This window comes from Epinephelus fuscoguttatus, linkage group LG5 (assembly GCF_011397635.1).
Source record: "Epinephelus fuscoguttatus linkage group LG5, E.fuscoguttatus.final_Chr_v1".
Taxonomy (NCBI): domain Eukaryota; kingdom Metazoa; phylum Chordata; class Actinopteri; order Perciformes; family Serranidae; genus Epinephelus; species Epinephelus fuscoguttatus.
In genome coordinates, this window is record NC_064756.1 from 24,694,771 (window position 1) to 24,716,590 (window position 21,820).

The 21,820-nt window shown below is 41.6% G+C and overlaps 1 protein-coding gene across 1 annotated transcript in view; it reads left to right on the plus strand.

Moving 5' to 3' along the window:
• Nucleotides 1-21,820, plus strand: part of ppm1lb (protein phosphatase, Mg2+/Mn2+ dependent, 1Lb) — a 61,135-nt gene that overhangs the window by 18,626 nt on the left and 20,689 nt on the right. The window lies entirely within an intron of this gene.

The following is a 21,820-nucleotide window of genomic DNA, read 5'->3' on the forward strand; positions in this document are numbered from 1 at the left end:
ATGCTGCTTTCTACTGTTGACTAACTACATTTCTGCTATGTTTGTGACTTTGAACATGACACACCAGAAAAGTAAGTTAAAGATTTTTAGTGGGTTTCCCATTTATCTAAAAACCTGCATATACAGTAAGTACCTGTTTTGGTGGAAACAGGGTATTGAGAGAGAGAGAGAGAGAGAGTAAAATAATAGGTAAAAGTTACCACAGTAGCACACGTACAATATTTGTGGGCCTTTTCCTCTGTAACTTTGGCCATGCCAAGTCAAGCCATGCCGCACCGATTTGCATTACCATTGTCAGTTCAGACGCACTGTGCCACACTGAGCTGCACTAAAGATGGACCTTCTCTGGAGTAGGTCCAAAAGCCGGGATGCTGACCCTCAAGCTGGTAGTGGTGACATCTCGCCAACCGTAGTGAACCCCAACGACTCTGCTTCTCCCCCCCAAACAAGCCTGTGTGTGTTGTCTGTTTGCAGGAGAGCAGAGAGAAAGGACCCACTTGACCCACTTAATCTCTGTGGTTTGGACTTTAGATTTTTTCCTGCATCCTGTTTGTACTTTAGATATCTGCTTTTTTAATTGTGAAGAATTTACAGGAGATGAAATATGTTTATCCCCGAATTAGCGGAACTTTATTAGCAGCTTTTCTTCAATAAAGACAAGTCTAATAATATGGCAGGCAGGGTTAGGGTTAGAAACAGCCACAGTGAGATGTTGATCAAGAACTGCAGACAACAGGCTTTTACTGCACCTCTGCAAACAGCTCACCTCTAACAGGTGAACTTCTTCTACCTGCCCTGCTGTGGAAAAACACATGCAGCAAAAACACCAGGGAGCTTTAGCTGTGGATCAGTGTGCAACTGAACATGTAGCCCATTTCGTAGAAATACCGAGATATACATTGGGTATCGCCATTCAGCCTGAAGATACAGAGATATGAATTTTTGTCCATATTGCCCAGCCTTATATGAAAGTAATTGTTAGTTGTAACCCTAATCCTGAGTCATCTGAGCTACTGATGGCACATCACGTACTCTAATAGCAGCTAGGTGGTGGCCCAAGATTTTATTGATGTGATTAATGGGAAAATATTTTTTCAGTCAGTACATCATTGTGCTTTACAACTTGTATGACATACAACAACCTCTATTTATAGACCCACAGTTCACATGAGGAAAAAACTCCCATTTTAATGAGGGGAAAAAGGGACACCATCAATCACCCCCATAAAGTTGGAAGGTGAATTTAAAAACATAAGAATGGAAAAAATTGATGCGGCAAAGCCCAAGATATCCTTCTTCTATTCTTAGCAGGCAGTCCCTTGGGGGGTGCAGTGATGTGTAAGACTGGAAATAGTGAGCAGGCCAAAGTGGAGTGGGTCTGCTCCATGATGGTGCTGCACCTGCTGTGGAAACTGGGCTGCCTTGGAGACCCGTGGCTTGGTTCCTGCTGGCTCCACTAGTGCGCCTGCAGCGCTCCCTCACCACGCGGGCACGACAACAAATGTACAAGCTGTCAAGAGCTTGCAAACCAAAAGTGAACAAAAATGATTAGAAGCATTTTTAATCCAAAATTATTCCCTACGCGGGCAAGCTTATTCAGCATGTAAGCGTCGATTCAATTCATTAGCTGGACCATACTGAAAGCAGAGTTATTGGACACGTTCCACATAAAGCTTATTGAACGTGGCCAGCCCAAATGCCCACGGTTTAGTTCTGAGCTGTAATGGGCAACGTTTGGGATTGTTTTGGAAAGTGGGCACTGGGTTCCGTCTTTGGCTACACATCCTGTCCTCATTATATTGTATGGGAACTTGGCTGTGCTGAAGATTTGAGCCATCATGGAGCAGCATGTGTCATCATCACGACCTCACCATCTGCCACTTTACTGTTTACCACTTAAATCGATTTGACCTGAGGGAGTAACTTAAGTTTAAGGTATAAATAAAGGAAAATGAACATCAGCGGGTCACCGAGCCAGTGAGAATTAAGTTTCGCTGCTCCCAAACCATAACTGATTGAGTTCAGTCAGTGCCTTGTTTTCTTTGTCGATTGAAGACTAGTATTAGAAGACACAGCGATCCAGATTTTTATTTTCCAGGGACATCCGTTACTCTCAGCCAGTGTGGGAAGGGACAAGCCTGTCACAGACTAATGTTATGCAGGATCTACCTCTGTCGCCGTCCTTGTATCTGGCATGACTCACAAGCTCAAGCTGAAAGTAGCTTTTTCTTTTGGTCTACTTTTACTCATGTCTCCATTCCTATTCTGCTGTATTGTTCCTGTATTCGTAGCTCCATCATGCAAAGCCTTGTCCCCGTATGCACTCAACAATCCACCTCGTATCCAGAGTCCATTGAATCTAATCAATGCTCTGATTGATGGAGGACCCACAAAGTGATGCACTCACACACACACACACACACACACACACACACACACACACACACACACACAGCCTTTATTTTCGTCAGCAAGCTTTACAAGAGCAGCAGCAGTGGATGGAGTATGAGTATTGATTTTTATGAATGTCTGTATGTTTATCAGCTAGTGCAGTTTGGTTTTGCTCTATGACACACGCAAACAGGCTTTGCATTGATCGCTGCGTGTTTTTTCTTCTCTCTGATGAATGGGAATGCAGAGTGGGGGAGATGCCAGGAAGCCGGTGTTTCGGCTAGTGAAGGAAGATCCAATTTTTCTGCATTGCATGTCACTGAATCCTCAAGAGGACACAGGTTAGGATTGGTGTGGGATAACCTTGTGACTAACCGTGTGTATGTGTGTATAGTACCTGCACACGCCAATGACGGCCTTGGTAAAGCACTTTTATTTATGGCTTCCTTCAGTGGTGCTTTTTTTTAATGTCACTAATCAGACCGAGAGAGGAGGCAGGCAGTTTGTAATTAACGTGATAAATGCAACATCTGTCTCCAGAGTGACAGCTAGAGAAAGGGGGTGAGGTTAAGAAAAAGGAGGATAAAGATGGAAGCGCCGGAATAAGCAAGCGAGGAATATAGGAGGGGTAGTTGTGAGCTGGTTCAGGAGCAGAACGTAAAGGTGTGAGAGGGAGGTAGTGATCTAGATGACACCAGCAGAGTGCGCCGGTATTAAAATGAAAAGCCATCAATTTATTCACACATGCATCTCCTGCAAAACAAATCAGCAGAAATCCAGGCGTCTCACTGTTCCTTATTTATGGGTGCCCCAATTATGGGCCTGCCGTTTGCTGCTGCTCAACACGCTCTATGTGTATATGGAAATTAGGTGCATGTGCGTGTGAAATATGGAATAGTTACTTTGCACCATATGCCCACTGTTGGGTTATTTTTTATGTGTGCAATGTTGTTTAATTGAAAGAGTTGTTGTGCCAAAGAAGCCAGCTGTATGGAGATGAGAGCGATCATGAATGGATGGACACAGGAAGGGATGAATAGAGTCCAGGAAGCTGTCGACTCAGGATGGTGGAAGTGGCACTTGGCAGAGTTAGCTGTAATGTGCCTTGTGGTGGCAAGAGTCGACTGCGACGACTCAATCTGCATTTTAATAATCATCAGGTGTCTGTATTGATAACAGTGATTTTATATTTAGAGCTGAAGCGCTTTTCACAGGTAACAGCTTCTTAAATATAGGGATTTTATGTTTTCCTTAAGTGGCAACCTCCGGAGTGAAAAAATGATGTGGAAGCAGAAGTGCCATGACCTGCAGTTCCTCTAATGGCCACTTGAGGCTGGCTCCAAAAGCGGGTCAGTTCCCATAGACCCTCATGTTAAAATGCCTAACTTAATAGCTGAAATAAACATGTTTACAGCCTGGTACAAGAAAAAAGTTTTGGTCTCTAAAGTTAATCTACCCATTCTTGACAACTGTACGGGGATAGAACTTAGCAGCTTCTGGTGTGCGGACTTTATCTTTTATTCCATACTTACCTTTTGGTCCAGCACCCAGCATTAAGTTTTTTGGGATGTGTGTGCTACTTTTACCTGTTATCAGATCCAAATATGGCCACGTCTGGCTCCAAAAATTTCAGATGGCGACGGCCAAAAGGCCAAACTTGAGACTTTAAAACAGCAGTCCACAATAGGGCTGGGCGATATTAAGAAAATCAAATGTCACGATCACAAATACCTCAGTATCGATATTGGAATGACATTATAGGGCTGACTATTGGTGCTTTCACAAAATATTTACCCAATGGGATTTTTCTAAATAATCATCAGTAATGTGGATACAATGACCAAGTGGGCAGAGACAAATAATAGAACAGCTACAACAGTCTAGTAAGTTAAGACAACACTTACAATATTACCATATCCAAAATCTGAGACGTCTCTAGTCTCATATCATGATATCAATCTAATGTCAAGATGGAGCCCTACACAAGCCAATGGGTGATGTCACGGTGGCTACATCTATTATTTATTTGGCCACATTTTATGTTTAGCTGAATATCTTTGGGTTTCAGACTGTTTGTCAGATCAACCACGTCGTCTTGGACTCTTGGAAATTCTAATGGGCATTTGTCATAATGTTCTGACATTTTATAATAGATTAATAGAGGCATTAGATAAAAGTCTTGCCAATGGAAACATGTTTAAGTTTTTGTTTTAATTTGATAACATGAGAAGATTTTGAACTCCTTAATTCATGTTGAAAACCTTTTAAACATGGGCAGAAACTGTACAGAGTTAGCCTGATTTGAAGGCCCAAATTGGTCACTTTTGACCAATTTAAAAATGGAGATGAATTTTAACTAGATCAGCAATCGTTTGACTTCTAGTTTGTGGGTGGTTGTGATGCCTGATGACGAAATGATGGATTTCTTGCATGTCTGAAATTTCCAATTTCCCTCATGGCTGCTGTCAGAGGATCTATTTTAAACTATGTGAGTTTTTTGGATGCTATTGGAGAAGTATTTTACATTTTGTGGCCACCTGTAGTCTCGACCAAGACTGTGCTGCTGTGAAATTAAAAAAATCTGATCTCACTGTAAATCAGACAGACCATATATTCCTAATCTTTTCAGATATCTGCAGGCCAGTATTGAAGACATGGCTATAAACCTTTTACAGAATTGTCGATCCAACCATACAGTGTGAGCATAGAAATCATGATGTAAGAAAACACTCAACATTATCAAGAAAATGGCGTCCGCCAAGCTCTCTGCCACAGTTGTATAATGTAAAACAATTTGATGATAGATGCCTACTTAGATTGGTAGTGGGCGTTCACCTCTGGCAGGAAGAAGTAATAGAGGGGAAAGGAGGAGCTGGAGGAACAGTAGGCCAGTGTGTGTTTGCTTCAATATGTAAACAGCTCCAGCCTTCCTTCCTTCCTATCTCGCTGTTTCTCTCTGGCCCACAGTGAGGGCATTGTGGTGCAATAAAACACACAAGCACAACAGAGGTGGTAATCTGTAAAGAAAAAACCCGGTTTGCTTTCTTCTCAAGCTACAGCTTTGGTATTAACACTGGAAATTCTCCTATCTCACATTCACTCCTTTAATCTCTGAATCTTTGTGTTTTCCTTTGTCCTCTGAAGATCTAATTGGGAGTGCATGCTTTGTTCTCCATCTGTTTATTTCATTTTCTTGCCATGCTTTCATTGCCTTTTCTGTCCTTGATAGCAGAGGATGTATCCACCTGAAGAGAGTGGGAGCGGTGTGAGAAAGGTGGAGTTTTAAGTTCAGATTCTGCCTAAAGAAGACATAATCGCCCCTTCAATCAAAGTTGGAGAAAGTGAGGCTGAAAAGAGCAAGGACAAGGTTTCCTTTACGCCGAGTGATTTGTTATCGCCGTATTGATGTGCATTGCTCTTGCGCTGAAGTGGAGGAAAATGTAAAATAATATTGCAGATCAGAGGAGCTCGACGCGTGCACGGCTGCAACACACGCGTGTGAATGTGGGAGAGAGAGAGACGAAGCACGGGAGCAATGAGCCGTGAAGACGTGGGAGAGAAAGTTGGTGAGCAGAGATGACGAATGCACAACGACAAGAGGTCTTGAGTTGTCTCTCCACCAGCAGCACCTTAATAGCTTCCCACCCACAAACGGTGAGGGAGATTCGTACTCCCACTCTAATGAAGTACACAACACCAGTGTCATTTACCAAAAGTTGGTGTGTCTTTGTGGAGAAATTCAAAATTCTAAATTATTTACGGATTTCTTTATCAGGTTGGACTTTAGCTAATATTGTCTTAAACTGCAGAAGAAGGGCATCTAAGGACTGACTTATACTCTGTGTGCACTGTGTGCACTGTGTGTGTGTGTGTGTGTGTGTGTGTGTGTGTGTGTGTGTGTGTGTGCGCGCGTGCAGTCGCAGGTTTCAGCCGTCTCATTGAAGCTGCTCAAACATAAAAAGGCTTTCAGACAGGTGCAATTTATCTACCAGAGATGCGCTTCACCAATTAATCAAGTAGGAAATGATTGATAAGCAGCTTCAATCACAGCAGGAAAGAGACCGAGATGCACTTCCTATTAGACATCCATTTTGTGTGTGTGTGTGTGTGTGTGTGTGTGTGTGTGTGTGTGTGTGTGTGTGCATGGAGTGACAGACAGACACTGATATGGTCCATTACGTTATGTCGAAAGACCCTGCTGTGGCAGCTCTCAGCAGTTCAGTGTTGACAAACTGTATGTGCATGTGGAAGGTTAGCATTGTTTAGGAATGCACCACCATGGTGTGAGAGAGTGTGTGTTTGTGTGTGTGTGTGTGTGTGTGTGTGTGTGAGAGGAGTGGGGGCTGGTGAAGCTTGCCACTCTTACTAGTGAATGAATATTCATGCAGTTGATATATCAGTGTCTGCCAGAGAACGCAAGCTCCAGATCGCAGGAATACAAATAAGAACACTTGCCAAGTGTGTGCGTATATGTGTGTGTGATCTGTGTGTGGGCGCAGAGGGAGATTATAGGCCCCAGAGTGCATGAGCAATTGGGAGGGTGTAAGATTGAGATAGGTGTGTGTGTGTGTGTGTGTGTGTGTGTGTGTGTGTGTGTCGGGGAGAGAAAGAGAGGCGTAGCTGACATTTACTTAGCGCTTGTGCTCTAGGCTTTTTGTGCCCCACATTCAAAAGAGGGAGAGGAACACTCACTCTTGTTTTTTTGAAACTTTTGCCTGCTGTCTTCACAACTCAGGCTCTGTCACTATATTACATCCTGCTGTTTGTTCCAAGCGCATGGATAAAATAAGCTCAGTGTGACAGTACACTGAAATAAGAGATCAAAGACTCAACACAAGTGTTATAAGACCTTAAAAAAGCAACCACATTAGGTGCTGAATATCAACCAGCTGTTCAGTCAGTCGACTAGACTGATAATTGTAACATCATGTCAGCATCACTTGGGATGCACAGATTTTGGGCTGAAAATCTGGGCCAGTAGCCAATACTGATGTTTTTTGCTGTTTATTTTGTTTTTGTTGTTATTTATTTTCCCTTTTGTGTGCCAGGGAAGCAAAAAAATTTAATTAAAAAAAACTGTTTTAAAGTCAGTCAGCACTTCATTACACCACCTTTGAATGAGCACAAATTCATTTAGGGCCATTAGTCAACTAGTCGCCTGCATGAATAGGATATTAATTTGATTATTAAATGATATATTTTGGGGCGGGGCAACACAATGGTTTGAGTTGAAGGTGTGAGAAAGAATAGTATCAGTAACATTGTTAACACTGTGCTACATTACAGAGAAATACAAAACCGTACTAATGAACCTTCATTAATATAGGCCTATATTTTATCTACAAGTGCACGTCACACACTGAGCGAGCCGCCTGTTAATGACGCTGTCAGCAAAGCAGTAATGATTGTGCTAAGTGGCTAATGGGCATGTAGCTACTGACATGTTTCAGATGATACGTCATGTTTGTAGTCGACCAATGAAGATGAGTTTACATATCACCTTGGGTTCGTCTTTCACCTTCTCAAAATGATCCCACACATTGGAGTTCCTGCCCGACATGTTATTAACTAGCCTGTGGAATAACCGCAGGTACCAGCCCTGGAAATTAGGGGCCGTATACATGCCGCGTCTTTAACTGCCTGGAAAATGCGAGGTCAAGTGCTGGTTTTGATTTATCCAGACTTTTTTCTGCGACTAAGTGACCAGTGAAATCTTGCTGGCTAATGACCTTTCTGGTCGACTAGCGTTTGGGCGACTATTAGGGGGCAGCCCTACCTTTAATATAACCATCTTTCACATGTACATCTTTATTTAAAAGAATAACAGCTTCAAAAGCCTTTTTACTATACATATCATAATTCTCTCTTTTTTTTTATACTGCTGTGAAAATCTCAATAAATATTTCCTTTAAACATCAACAACAACATGTATTTATTCAAATTTCTCAACATAAGCTAAATTTTACACGTTTACATTTGAACACATCATGAGAACGTTATAATTTACCTTTGTACAATCATTTTTACCAACTAGAGCTTGAAAGCATCATAATTTGACTCAATGCAAGCCGTTAGTTCTGGCAACGAGCTGCAAACAGCTAACGTTAACTAGCTCTCCTCCTCTGACTTCAACACAGATTTGTTGTTCACAATGTAACATTATCAGGGAAAAAATAGGGCACATCCTTTGAAGCATCGATAGTGAGTTAACTGTGTTCTTCTGCATCTAAGGCATCCCGGGGAAGATTGCTCATCATCCCAAACATGTTTTTTATTGTCTAGGGGATTAGTTGGTCTCAAACCATGCTATTTGCCCCGCGCAAAATTGACGTGACCGAACAGAAAAACATCGGCCACTGCCATAATTGAATGTCATCTTATTTGCCAATAGGTCAACGAGGCAAATATCAGTACTGATGTTCGGCCAATAATTTTGTGCATCCCACAGTATCATCAATGTAGATCGTGTGATTTAAAGGATATATTTACATTTTGTTCCAGTCTTTTTGCCATGTCTTAAAACAACATTCAACGTGCCTATATGTACATTAAAGGAATTACTGCTGTAATTGTTCTCTCTGTCTGGCTGCGAAAAAGATCCCCAATGGAAGAGAATGGCGACAAAATCTACAGTTTTTGTTCTGTGTTGAAAATTACCTCTGAAGTTCAGCTGAAGGTGGGATGAGAATTTGGCAGTCTCGGTTAGACAAATCAAGTGGGTATCGTCAAAAGTTACAGTCTTTTTGCACAAAATCCCTCCACTGCAACTCAGCAGAAAAACGCTGTCTGGGGAAACACAAAAAGGGGATTTTGTATTAAAAAGACTAACTTTGTTTGAGCAATTCAGACTGCTGAAGCTTCATGTTAACTTTGGCTAAACTTTGGGATACATTTTTGCCCACAATGGGGACTGTGGGTTTTGCCCCTCATTACTTTTATTGGAATTACATTACAAAGGTATATTTACACAGCCAGAGAAGATTCATAAGTGGTAATGTCCAGCCAGGTACACTTGCACTTCTGGGCCGAGAGAAGATGCAGCAACGGCCCCTTAACAAGAATTATATGAGTTTTATTTGCTGGAAACTTGTTTTTAAGAGGTCTCTGCAAATGTCTGTGAACACTGAAAGACTGGAACAAAGTATAAAGAATATAAAAGCAATAACAGCAGAAAAACAGACAACTGGAAAAAAAAAAGACAGAATTTTAACTCTGCATGTAGAGAATATTGCTGCTGATTAGTGTAATATAAATAAACTCCCCCAGGTTTTTCCTTTCCTGCAAAGCAAAAGGGAGACTGACAACAACTAAATGTCAGCAGTATACTCCACACACGCGCACACACACAGAAATCGTGCAGGCGTGTGTATATAAATAGACCAGAGGTAGGTGTTGGGGTCTGAAGGACAAGTGAAATTCTAATAGATGCCAAAGGACAAGCCCATGGAGACACCAGACATCTATATTTGATTAGTGTCTCAGTCCTCTTCTCTTCTCTTAGTTCTAGCTATAGATCAGCACTTTTCGATGTCTTGATCAGAACCTATTGTTATGTACAAATGTGTCTCAGAAACTTTTAATAGTGCTGGCTCTGTCCTCAGCACAAGGACATCTGTGAGCTGATGGATATCTGAGAAGTGCTTAGCCAAACCCTCTGGGTCCTGAACACAAGCAGTCATCGTTCTAGCCTTACATCTGTTCATTTAAGAAAATTGCAAATGTGCAATAACGTAGTTTGCCTCCTGTCATGATTCTGTGTGATAAGCATCAAACTGAAGTGTTTTCAGCCAGGCTTTGGTATTATTCAGACCTTATGAATATACAGTCTACTTGTCAATGTCAGTCTATATAGATTATTTCTACAGATTGCCACCGTTGTTGTTTTGTTCAATCTGTTATTACCTTTGAGTGCTGCCACTGCCGATTACTCTCATTATACATTAATCTGTGGATTTTTTTTCAACTAATCGAGTAGTCTGCAATTTTCCAGAGTGCAAAGTAATGACTTGAATTTGCTTGTTTTGTCCTAACAACACTCCAAAACCTTAAAGTATCTCAAATAACATGAGTCAAAGAAAAGCAGCAAATCCTCATGTTAGACAAGCTGAAATCACCAGAGTCACTATTATTTAGATTACTGATTAATCTGGAAATTATTTACAAGAAAACTGATTATTTGTTGGATCTGTGAAATGTCAGAGAATTGTGAAACATACCCTTCACAATTTCCTAAAGCCCAAGCTGATGTTGTCATATTGCTCGTTTTATCTGACCAACAGAAGAAAAGCATTGAATCAAAATGTATTCACCTCACCAAATGTTTTTAACTCGTTTTCTGTTTTTCAATTAATCAGTTAATCAGCTCACACTAATCAAAAGACTAACGTCACACAATATAATTAGGATCAAGCGACAACCTCCTGCAGCCCCTCTTATGGCCACTTGAGGCTGGCTTTAAAAGTGAGTCAATCCCCACCAGGGCTGGAAACAAACACCCTCCACCAGCCAAACTCACCTGCATTTGGATTTTATTAACCTGCCCGCCACAATATTGGGTAAAAAATTTAACAAATGATTGAACTGTTCCATGACAAAGTTGACTCAATCAACTGGGTGCTCTATCTCATGTAGGGTGTCTTTACTGCATCAAAACCTCTCCACTCCAAGTGAGGTTTTTCTTCTTCATGTTCTTATTTGTGGTTACTGGCGGACTGCAAACAAACCAAACAGCTGCTTGTAAAAGAAGACAAAGAAGAAGATTCACGAAGTTGAGTATTTTAAGGACAATGTGGCGACATGTTACTGGTATAAAGAGTGGCCAGTGTCACAGAGACCACACAGGAGGAGACAACTCCAGTTCATGAACCAAAAGTAAAGAGGCAGTTTTTTTAGTATATTAAATAAGAATAATAATAAATAATTATTTTTTTTTTTGCTTAGGTGTCTGCATTTTGTTTTTATGCATTTGAAGTGTGTGTCTGTATGAGGGAGAGAATAAAAGATTGATAAGCATTAAATCAAATATTAAACTGATAAACTGATACTTTTTATGAGAACAATGTGTATTACTGTTCAAGGCGGGAATGTCACAGCGTTATTCTGCCTCACCGTTCTGTCTAACGGTGTGAGTGTAGAATGAGAGAACAGAGTTGTCTTGCCTTTAACATGGCAGTGGAGGTAGTAACAGTGCCAAATCAAGGTCTATGTAAAAGGAACAGCCAGTAGGGCAGGACAGGTGTGATGTTTTGATGACATGTTACATGTGTTACCTAACACAAAGAAGTCAAACAGCAGCCAAAAAATGTCTGCAAATTGGGGACACAATGAGGTCTGGGAGCTCCTTACCCTCCGAGCAGACGACGATATCAGCCGCCATATAACAGAGACGGTAAATGATTTTTATTGGCATGTTGTGCCACTGTTATTGTTTAGAAAGTGCTGCTGACGCGTATGTTGTATGTGACACAAGAGGCCGACGCTGTTGTGTTACACGTCACCAATCATGCTTCTTTTGCCTCTGGGATGCTCACATGCACAGCAACGACAGCACAGTGTCTGTGTAAAGGGCTTATGAGTCAGATCCACCCCTTGATTAAAAGTTACGTCCATTATTTTTTTTTTCCAGTCTATGATCAGAACAATGTCCTGATTCTTTAGTAATAAGACAGATAGGTCTATCATTCCTGGCATGCAATGCCTTGGCTTGCACTAAACAATCAATAATGCATTTTTCCTGCCTTAAAGACAGAGGCTCATCTGTGCAGTGGAAATGTTGACCCTGCAACTTGGTGACATTGCTCCATTTGTTTCTGCAGCCCGCCCCTCCTCCCCTCTTTTCAGCCAATATGATCAGAGTCTGTAGTTTTCTTAAGGAGACTTGGAAGAGGAGACTCGTGGGAAGGCTTCGTTGCCCCGTGATGCAGCGGGAAAGTGCAATAGTTGTTCAGAATTATCATTTGTCTTGCAGCAGTAGTAAAGGCGTAGGATTATGCGTTGTTGTTGGTAGCTGTTGGTAATAATAGACTTACTGGAGGTGGGGGAATGAGAAAGTATCCAAAGAATAGTCTGTGCTGAAATCACAACATGAAAACACCACCTTCTCACAGTAACATCATGTTCCAGCATGTATACCCCCTAATCATGGCTGAAGTGTTGCTTTGCTGAAAACCCCTTTGAAATGGAGCTCTAGAAATGGGCTTGGAAAAAAGTGACACTATAAATGAATTTCTGTTGTTGTTCAGACTTGTAAAACCTAACCTCTGTGCTCTTTGTGGTCATTCATGGCTCCCTCTGGTTACATACATCTGTCATTATTAATTCTCAAGAGATGACAGTAATGAAAGGACTCGTGCTTAGCAAACGAATAACAAAATCATCATTATTTTGTGGAAAGCAGCTGTATGAAAAAGGCATATAAATAAAGCTTGAAAGAGAAGCTCAACCAGTGTGTGTGTGTGTGTATTTTTTAATCATCATTTGGAAGTCGATCTGAGTAGGAAGCAATTCTTTATTCTCGTTCTTCTTCTCTCCTCATTTCTCTCACCTGAGTGCACATCTAAAATGGTTTTATCACCTCTGCTCTCTTCCTCTCACCTCCTCATTTCTTTTTTTTTTTTTTTTTGCCTCCATCACTCTCTTCTTCCCTCACTGTGGTGTTTATGGCCCGTGCTGATTTATGCCAGTTGGAGTTATTCTAATTGCCACCCCTTCGCTCTGTGAGACAGGCACATGACGTGTGGCGCACCCGGGCCAAATGTAATAACTGTTTCCGTCTATCTGTCTGTGGCAGGCACAGACACGTGAATATTGACACTTGCGCACATTGCACAAGGCTGTTCCTCTTCAATCCTGCTATGTAGATTATAGATTATTACCCAAAAAATTATAGGGCTGTAATGCTTAACGAGTAGCAGTATATTTCATGGGTGCCACATTTTTACCTTGGCTGCACTGAGTGAGTGTGTGTTAAGTCTAAATGTTATTTACTGCCATGCTTGAGATGTGTGAGCATCAGTGCCTCGGCACCTTTCCACTTAACGTTTTCCACGATCTTTTTTCCTTTGGTGCGTCAGTGGCAGCAGTTTTCTTGCTGTTATCAGGTGATTATGGAAGTTAAACAAATGTAAAGGTATTGCTGCTTACATAGATTATCCACCACAGCACTGCAGCTCTTCTCTGCAACACACCGATCCACATAAACCAGCAGAACACATTACAGCTGAGTCAGTCGGACAGTTTGCGGATAATGAGGTGAGAAAGACAGAAGACGACCTGCAGCAAAGGTCCTCAGCTGGACGCCAACCAGGTTTCTCTCCAGCACACCAGGACGCCTCTAATCTGTAGACTACCTTGACTTTATTCTAGTTTGATATCAACTCAGTAAAAAACAATGCTAGAGAGTAAATGAATAATGGGAAAAATTAACAATCATTTTCCTCCTCGTCAGTGTAACTCTGGCAGCCATTATAAAATGCACGTTTGCAGTTATTCCGCTGCTAAACGAGCTCGCTAGTTCACCATGAAGCTATATGTTTACGTTGAAGCTAGCTAATGAGTCGCTAATGCATGCTTATCCTCCCTAACTGAAGTAATAGTATATATTGTATTCACAACTTGCATGTCATTTTGGTACACCATACATACGGTACAATTTTGCGATGTGAAATATAAGCATAGACTGCTTGATATTGGTGGTGGGTGAGGTCAGAGGGAGCCAAAGCATGATGCTTAAAGAAACTGCGAGCAATTCTGAGATGTGCCGTGATACTGATGTGGAAGATTTGGCATTGATTCACAAATGTCTAAAATTGATTTTCTAAATGTTAGTTACACAAGCATGTTTTAATTTAATGTCTAAATAAGTACATGTGCAAGACAAACTTGAAGTATATTGTGAATACTACCTCTGCTGTCATTCAGAAACTAACGCTAACGGAGCAGAGAAGTGATCAGCAGTAACATTAACAAACAAGACCAACACTCACTCCAGCATCAAACGACTTAAAACACCTCAAAATCCCTTCACCTGCTCAGCGTCTTGTCTTTTCCTGCAGCAGAGATGCTGCTCTCCACTACTGGAGACATAACGTTCATAACAACACAGTGGAGCACTCCACCTCGATTTATTATTCTCATACAGGCAGGAGACTGTAAGGTGCTTTCAAGTTAAGACATTTATTAATTTGGTACACAGTATGATGGAGCAAGCCTTTTCTGTTCATTCAGTCATGCCAAGCACAAACTGGAGATGGACTCACAGAGCAGACTCACAGACTCAGATAAAAGTTCAGGTCTTTAATCAGGCTCAGGTTGGTACGCTGGTGATCAATAACACAGGCAAAGGTATCCAATTCGACAGGCAAAACAGATGGTCAAAAGGCAGAAAACGGTCAAAAACACAGTCACAAGAAACACTAGGGAAATGCTGGAACTCTCACTCAAAAGTAAAAACGATCTGGCAACAAAGGAGGGGAAGACAGGGACTTAAATAAACTAAGACGGGGAAGACAATAAGACAGGTAAGAACACATTAGGCCGGGGCAAGTAATCACAAAGGAGGGAAACTTGACAGGACGTGGGATCTGAAATGAGACGAGACAATGGTTACCAAAATAAAACAGGAAACACAAGGATGACAAATAAACATGACTTTAGGAGTGTGATGGGTCATGACAAATCGAGAATTGAAAGGAAACGAATCGTAAGGTTCCCAAATATTCCCACACCTCAAAGAAAAAGACCAACATTTTGTGAAAGACAATGGTTTCATGCAGAGTTAGCATCAGTTTCTTCCCTGTGTGTCCAGGACAGACGTCATTCTTGAGTGTGCTTAGCCTAGTTTAGCACAAAGACTGAAGGTCGGGGAAAACTGGTAGCCAAGTCAATAAACACATCTGAACAAACATAAAGTAAAAATATCCATCCATCCATTTTCATCCGCTTATCGGGCCCAGGTCGTGGGGGCAGCAGCCTGAGCAAAGCACTCCAGACATCCAGCGGGAGGCGCCCAAGAGGCATCCTAGTCAGATGCCCGAACCACCTCAACTGACCCCTTTCGATGCGAAGGAGCAGCAGCTCTACTCTGAGCTCCCTCCGGATGTCCGAGCTCCTTAGCCTGTCTCAAAGGCTGAGCCCAGCCACCCCACGGAGGAAACCAATTTCTGCCACTTGTATCTGCGATCTCATTCTTTGGGTCCCTACCCACAGCTCATGACCATAGGTGAGGGTTGGGACATAGATGAACCAGTAAATCGAAAGCTTTGCTTTCTAGCTCAGCTCCCTCTTCACCGTGACGGACCAGCGCAGTGCCCACATCACTGCAGAAGCTGCACCAACCCACTGATCCATCTCAAGCTCCATTCTACCCTCACTCATGAACAAGACCCCGAGATACTAGATACCTGAGATGAGGCAGTAACTCCCCCTAACCCATTTTTTTAATTTAAAAAAAAAAATGTTCCCCAAGACTTTGAGATGCAGTTGAAAACTTTGGAAAAAGCTTGAGTTAAGAATGTTTTGTCAAAGTTTACACTTGCCTGCTTTTCATTACTTTTTCACTAATATCTGTCTTCTAAGCTTGAAGCTGAGGCACAGAGCAAGCGCACAGCCAATCTCTGAGAATGACTGGTACATAAATGTATGCAAAATGTCTCGTCGCCTGATTTGTATGTAAAAATTAATAGAATCCTATCAATATCGGTATTACGAGCAAAGATCCAGTATCGGTCAGGCTGTAATACAGGCAGCTCATATCCCTGCACGCTCCAGCAGTTATATGAATCATGTCCTGGCACCACAGAGCCTTGAAAATGATGCTGAGCCTGCTTTCTATAAACTAAACATCAGTCTATTATTGAGTCGGTGTCCAGGCCGTAGACACTGACAGGGTGCTCTTACTACGAGGTTAGGCTGCAGGAAGCTATGGATCAACCAGACGGCCTCCTTCTAATAGACTGTTTAGGTTTAATATGAGCTTTCACCTCCTCTAATGGACCCGGCTGTCGCAGGAAGGACACACAGTGAGATCTCACTCCAAGTCGTGTGTGTTGCGAGCGGAGAGGCAGACTGATGACTCTGAGTCTGTTCACTGCCTGAATGCAAATCAACTCCGTAATAGTTCCCTTCACTTTATGAGTAAAGAGGGGCGAGATCTGTCTCTGTTTATGTGACTGAGTGTGTACCTGTGTGTGTTTAGAGCAGTGGAGTTGGGAGTTTCTAGACGGTCACCTTTGCTGTAAAATCTGCTTTATTGGCAGCTGAACGAGCCAACAACCTGCAGCCTGTTGTCCTCGCGGGCAGGTCTTTGTGTGTTAACGCAACTTTAAGGGGACTTTGAATGAGTCGTCTGCTGAGGTGGGACAGATGTTCAGCCAATAGGAGGCTTTGGCAGCTGTAACCATGGTTACCAGATGTTCTTATCATCCCAGTCTCACACCTCTCGTTCTTTCACAGTCAGAGAAAGAGAAAAGAGCCGGGGCTGACTCTGTTTAGCCAAGAGGCAGTATTTCATGTCGAGCTCTCTCTCTCTCTCTGAAGGCTGAAGGCACTGAAGCATTTCCTGCCACTTTTAATGGACTTCTATTCAACTTTCCAGTCCTGATCCACTTTTATAGCTCTGTTTTTTTGCTTCTGAAATACTCATTCACTTCTCAGAAGTCATTTCTGTCCTCTTTACACTGTCAGCCACGCAGCACAGTGTTGGCCATTACACATACCCTCTGAGACATGACTGGTATTTGAATATGAATGTTGCTCAGAGTGGTTTATTTTTGAATGTTTCTTGAGCTAATGTAGTGATGTGTGCTTGAGTGTGTTGGCAGCTGAAGGAGATTTGAAGTTCGCAGTATTACCACCACCGTCGCTCCGCCCCAGCCCTCCATCCCTGAGCCCATCTGTGCTCAGAATGTTTGTTGTGGTTTTGGGTGAGATTTAAAAGCTGGGAGAGTGAAATAGTTTTGGGATGCCTGGGTAAAATCTGTGTGTTTGGGCGCAAGGGGGTGTTTTCAAGGCCACACAAACATTTCCAATCTGGCTTCAGGCTCACACTGCACAGGAAACTAATTATTGAGTTGCAATACTCAGTCTTACAATAATTTTTCCTAAAAACAAGTGAAAGTAGAAGGGCACTCAGAGAGCGCAAACCTCAGTCAAGGCCAAATACCCTATCTCTCAACATTAACAAAAGCAAAAAATAATTTGTCTATTCGCCCTGTGATTTGGATCCACTCCAAAATTTAATGGGTTCTTCCTTGGCCTGTGCAGCACCCTTCCACCAAGTTTCACGAAAATTAGGCCAGCAGTTTCTCAGTCACCCTACTGACAAATAGACAAACTGAAAACATAACCTTTCTGGCAGAAATACCAAATCTACAAATTGTTATTCAGTGTTGCTGCACTTTGAAAATGGATCAGTATTCTAAAACCCCACAAAATGTGTGCAGTGACTCCACCACTGTCATAGACAGATAAACTAATAGATATAGATGTAATGTGCTACAAATTGAAGATAAATAAATTAACACATGTAAATGCAAATACATATTGTGCATAAGGATAACATGGCAAGTAACTTACAATCCAAGCTAAGTTCCCATGAATGGGACACTTGATCTATATATTGCTACATTTACAGGTGACAATGGACATTACTGACCTTTTTGAAAATATCAGTATAAATGTGCAGGTGTTTGCTCAATGTGTAATTTGTTCATGATCCCAGCACAACTGAAAACTAACAATAATGTTTAAAACTAATAAAATTGGATAAAAATCATCATGCAGTTATTTGGTTTATATAAGAAAAGTAAGACTTCATAATAAACTAAACAACCTAATTTAACAAAAAAATAAATAAATAAATAAGCAAAGGTAAAACTGTTAACTCAAGGTCCACTTTCTAGCTTTTTCCGGAGCTTTAACCACTTCTCACAATCTTCATCAGCAGAGGGAAGTTTCTCATTTTAAAAACAAACAAACAAACAAAACAAATTAACAAATTGGTTTCCTGTGTGGATGCAGCTGTTTGAGGAAGCAACTCAATATTTTAAAACGAGGCAGAATAAATGAGATAACTCCAGTAAAACACTGATATCATGAAAGGTGGATGATGAGATGAGGTTTAAAGCTCCAGAAAAAAAGCTAGTAAGCGGACCACTAAGTTGTTTGTTTAGTTGTTTTTCCTCAAACTACTGAACTCCTGTTTCCAATGTCAAGAAAAAACTGTCATGCTTAGTTGTTAAGATCATGCTGTGATTTGTTTCTACCGCAGAGTGTCACCAGCGAAAGATAGTCTGCTCAGTTATCCTAGAATAATAAATGTTCAAATTTACATTATTCTGAGCATTTTAAGGACTTTAAGGCCTGCCTATCTGGACTTAAATTTCGAGCTCCAAAACAACCACCAAATGGACCTTAGGGTAAAATTGTTTTGCTGATTTTAACGTCAAGAATGATCTTTCAATCTCAACCTTTCAAATGATGAGTGTGTGTTCAAGTGTACTGAGCTCAAGTGTTTGTCCGTATTCCCATTCCTCTTTAGTACAAATGAGAAGGATTCTATTTATATTACAGTGACAACGTTGTACCAACACACACACACAGTCCCACTTGCAACCTGCACTTGGCGTAGCCTTGACACATACAAAGCTCAGGTGTGAGATAATTAAATTAGGGCTCTGTGCTCACGCTCAGCCCGGCCCTGTGGACCCACTGAGCTCTGCAATGTCATCCTGAGGAGAAACATGCTTCACCTCTGCAGTGTGCATGTGTGTTTTTACAGAGCACCGGCCCCGTTTGCCCTGTTTATAGATCAATATAATGTATTTGTTTCCTGCTTACTTCAAGAAAGGTACAAATGGTATCCATGCTGTCCATAGCATTACTCACATAGTGAATTGTAGTCCTTTCATACTATAGTGAAAGTAGAAAATTGCAAATGAAGTCTCCTCCGAGACCAACCTCGTGATTACAGTTTAAAACTTGTGAATTGGAAATCAACACAACAAAGAGAAATATTTTGAAATGATCTTCCTCCAGACTTCCTCTTCTTAAGTATCCATTGCTTTCTCTGTATTTTTACAGCTTTGATGGTTTTCTGTCACTTATCTCAGTCTTTAAACTGGAGGGACCGGCTCTCCTTCTCGCTCTCTTTCTTTAATGATGTGCTTGAGTGATGCTAATGAATAGTTCTTACACTCCTCCTCAGACCCCCCCTCCCTTCATTCTCTTTCTTCTTCTTCTCTCCATCTGCCTGCTTGATCTGTCATAGAGACCGCAGAAAGAGATTTTTCTACTTCGGTTATGAAACTCCCTCAGGGTGATTCTGAAGGAAAACTCGGATGACTTTCCTCATTTCTGGCGGCCTGGCGATGTGATGGATGGAAGTGTTTAAAAGGCCTGACTATTTCTGTTGGGCTGTCCATCTGAGTGGCTCACAGTTACCAGTCAGGAGGGAGTGGTTGGGTGTGTTTGTGGCCCTGTTGACATAGGAAAGTGTTTGCATGTGCGTACTGTATGTACATACAAGCCTTTGTGTGGTGCAAGGAAGTGTGTGAAGGAGAGCCCAATGTGACGCTCTGCACTGCCATGACTGATTGCATCCTGAGCCAGCTCTCCTGTGGTGGGACTGGGAGTCACAATAATAACTTTCTCCATGGCAAAAAAAAATTGTCGATGGATTTGAAATTATTGGTTGATAAAGTTACTCCAGAGAAAACCAACACATTCTCACTCCCAACTCATGAAATACCGAGGCCTGGTCAGTGATTCCCCTTCAGGGTCAGTTTTAGACTCTCCTTTCCAAAAGAAACTTCCACGTTCATAGGAGATGTACATTTTCTGCTCGTTAAAAGCTTACAGTATCTTTTCCAATTAAACTTAGAACACTGGGGAAAAGGTTTTTAGGTTTACTTTCTTAGATTAAGGCAAAAAAAGGATGTGGTTAGGTTTAGAAAAACATCCTGGTTTGGCTTAAAATAAGTACGATTTTAACGTCACATGACATACATCATGAATGTCACATAGGTTACAGCATGCTACTAACACTGGCACACTATGTTGCTGTTAAATATCTCAATTGGCTGTTAGTATAACATGGGACACAAACAGCGGTCTCCACGGTGCAAGTCCGGAGTTTGTTTGACCTGCCTGCCTTATATGGACTTTCTTGCCCTTTATGCTACGGCAATTGCCTGGAACCTCAAAAAATGCTGCTGTCCGGTTCATCTCATACTGACACTAAAGGGTTCCTCGCTGCGTGTGTATCTGACGCACAGGGCCACTGACCAAATGTCAGTATTTGATGAGATAGCAGTGAGACAGTGTTGTGGTTTCACTCTTTTACCCAAAGAGTTGGCTCTAACACACCAACAAAAGCAGGAAAGAAGAAAGCAAACATAGTCAACAATGAATGAATGATTTAAAACAATAAAACCTACTTTGCAAATCCGATATGAGGAAGAAAATGCACTCGACACGTTAATGAGTGCTCAAGAGTACACACAGAGGTTTTTGGTGACTAACAGTGAATGTAAATATTAGGGATGGGAATCACCAGAGGCCCCACAATGCAATATAATTGTTATTTTAAACGTTATGATGAAATGTTGGGAGTTTCAGTAAAATATACTGCGGTTAATTACCTTTTTTTCAACTGCCTTTGTGTCCCTAAAGAAAAACGCAGTAAATATTTGTTTTATTTAATAAGTTTTCAGTCTGCTTATCTCACGTCAATCATCTTTATTGCAGCAAAATGTTTCTGGTGCACTGATAAAAGCAATAGATTTTATTATTCTAGTAGGCTACCAAAAGTTTCATTTGTATTTGCAATATTGATAATTTATTTAATAGCAAATGGTGTATGTGTATTGATACAATACTGCGCATTTTAACTTTCCCCACTGCTGTGCATTGGAAAGTAGAGACTTTTAGCTCTTGACCTGGTGCTGCTCCAACCCATCGATGCTTCTGTCAGCTAGAATAACTGTCCCATTACACACAGCCGTTTATTCTGCTTCTGCACTCTCTTCTTGCATTCCTCTGTTGTGCTCTTATACCAACCGCTAATCTCATCCCCCATTTTGTTCCCTCTTGTGTTACTCTCCCTGATCCTTGCCATCTTGTCTTCATCCCTGCTATCTCACAGTCTACATCCCCATCCATCCCTGCTATCCCCCCCCCCCTCCTTTCATCCTCTAAGCCGGTGCAGAGGCTGCAGCCAGGTGTTCAATGTGTCAATGTGGTTAGCCAGCAGGTTAGATTGTCAGATAATCAAGACTTAGCCTCCGCCTCCCATTCTGTCAAGGCTGTCTGCTGGTTAGTTCCCAAGCTGTGACACACATGCCGTCACAAAGACTGATTGGTGTGTACACGTGCATGTGCAGTCAAATGTTCAGAAGGAATGTAGCTGGAGACAGGTTTTGTGACCCTGGTG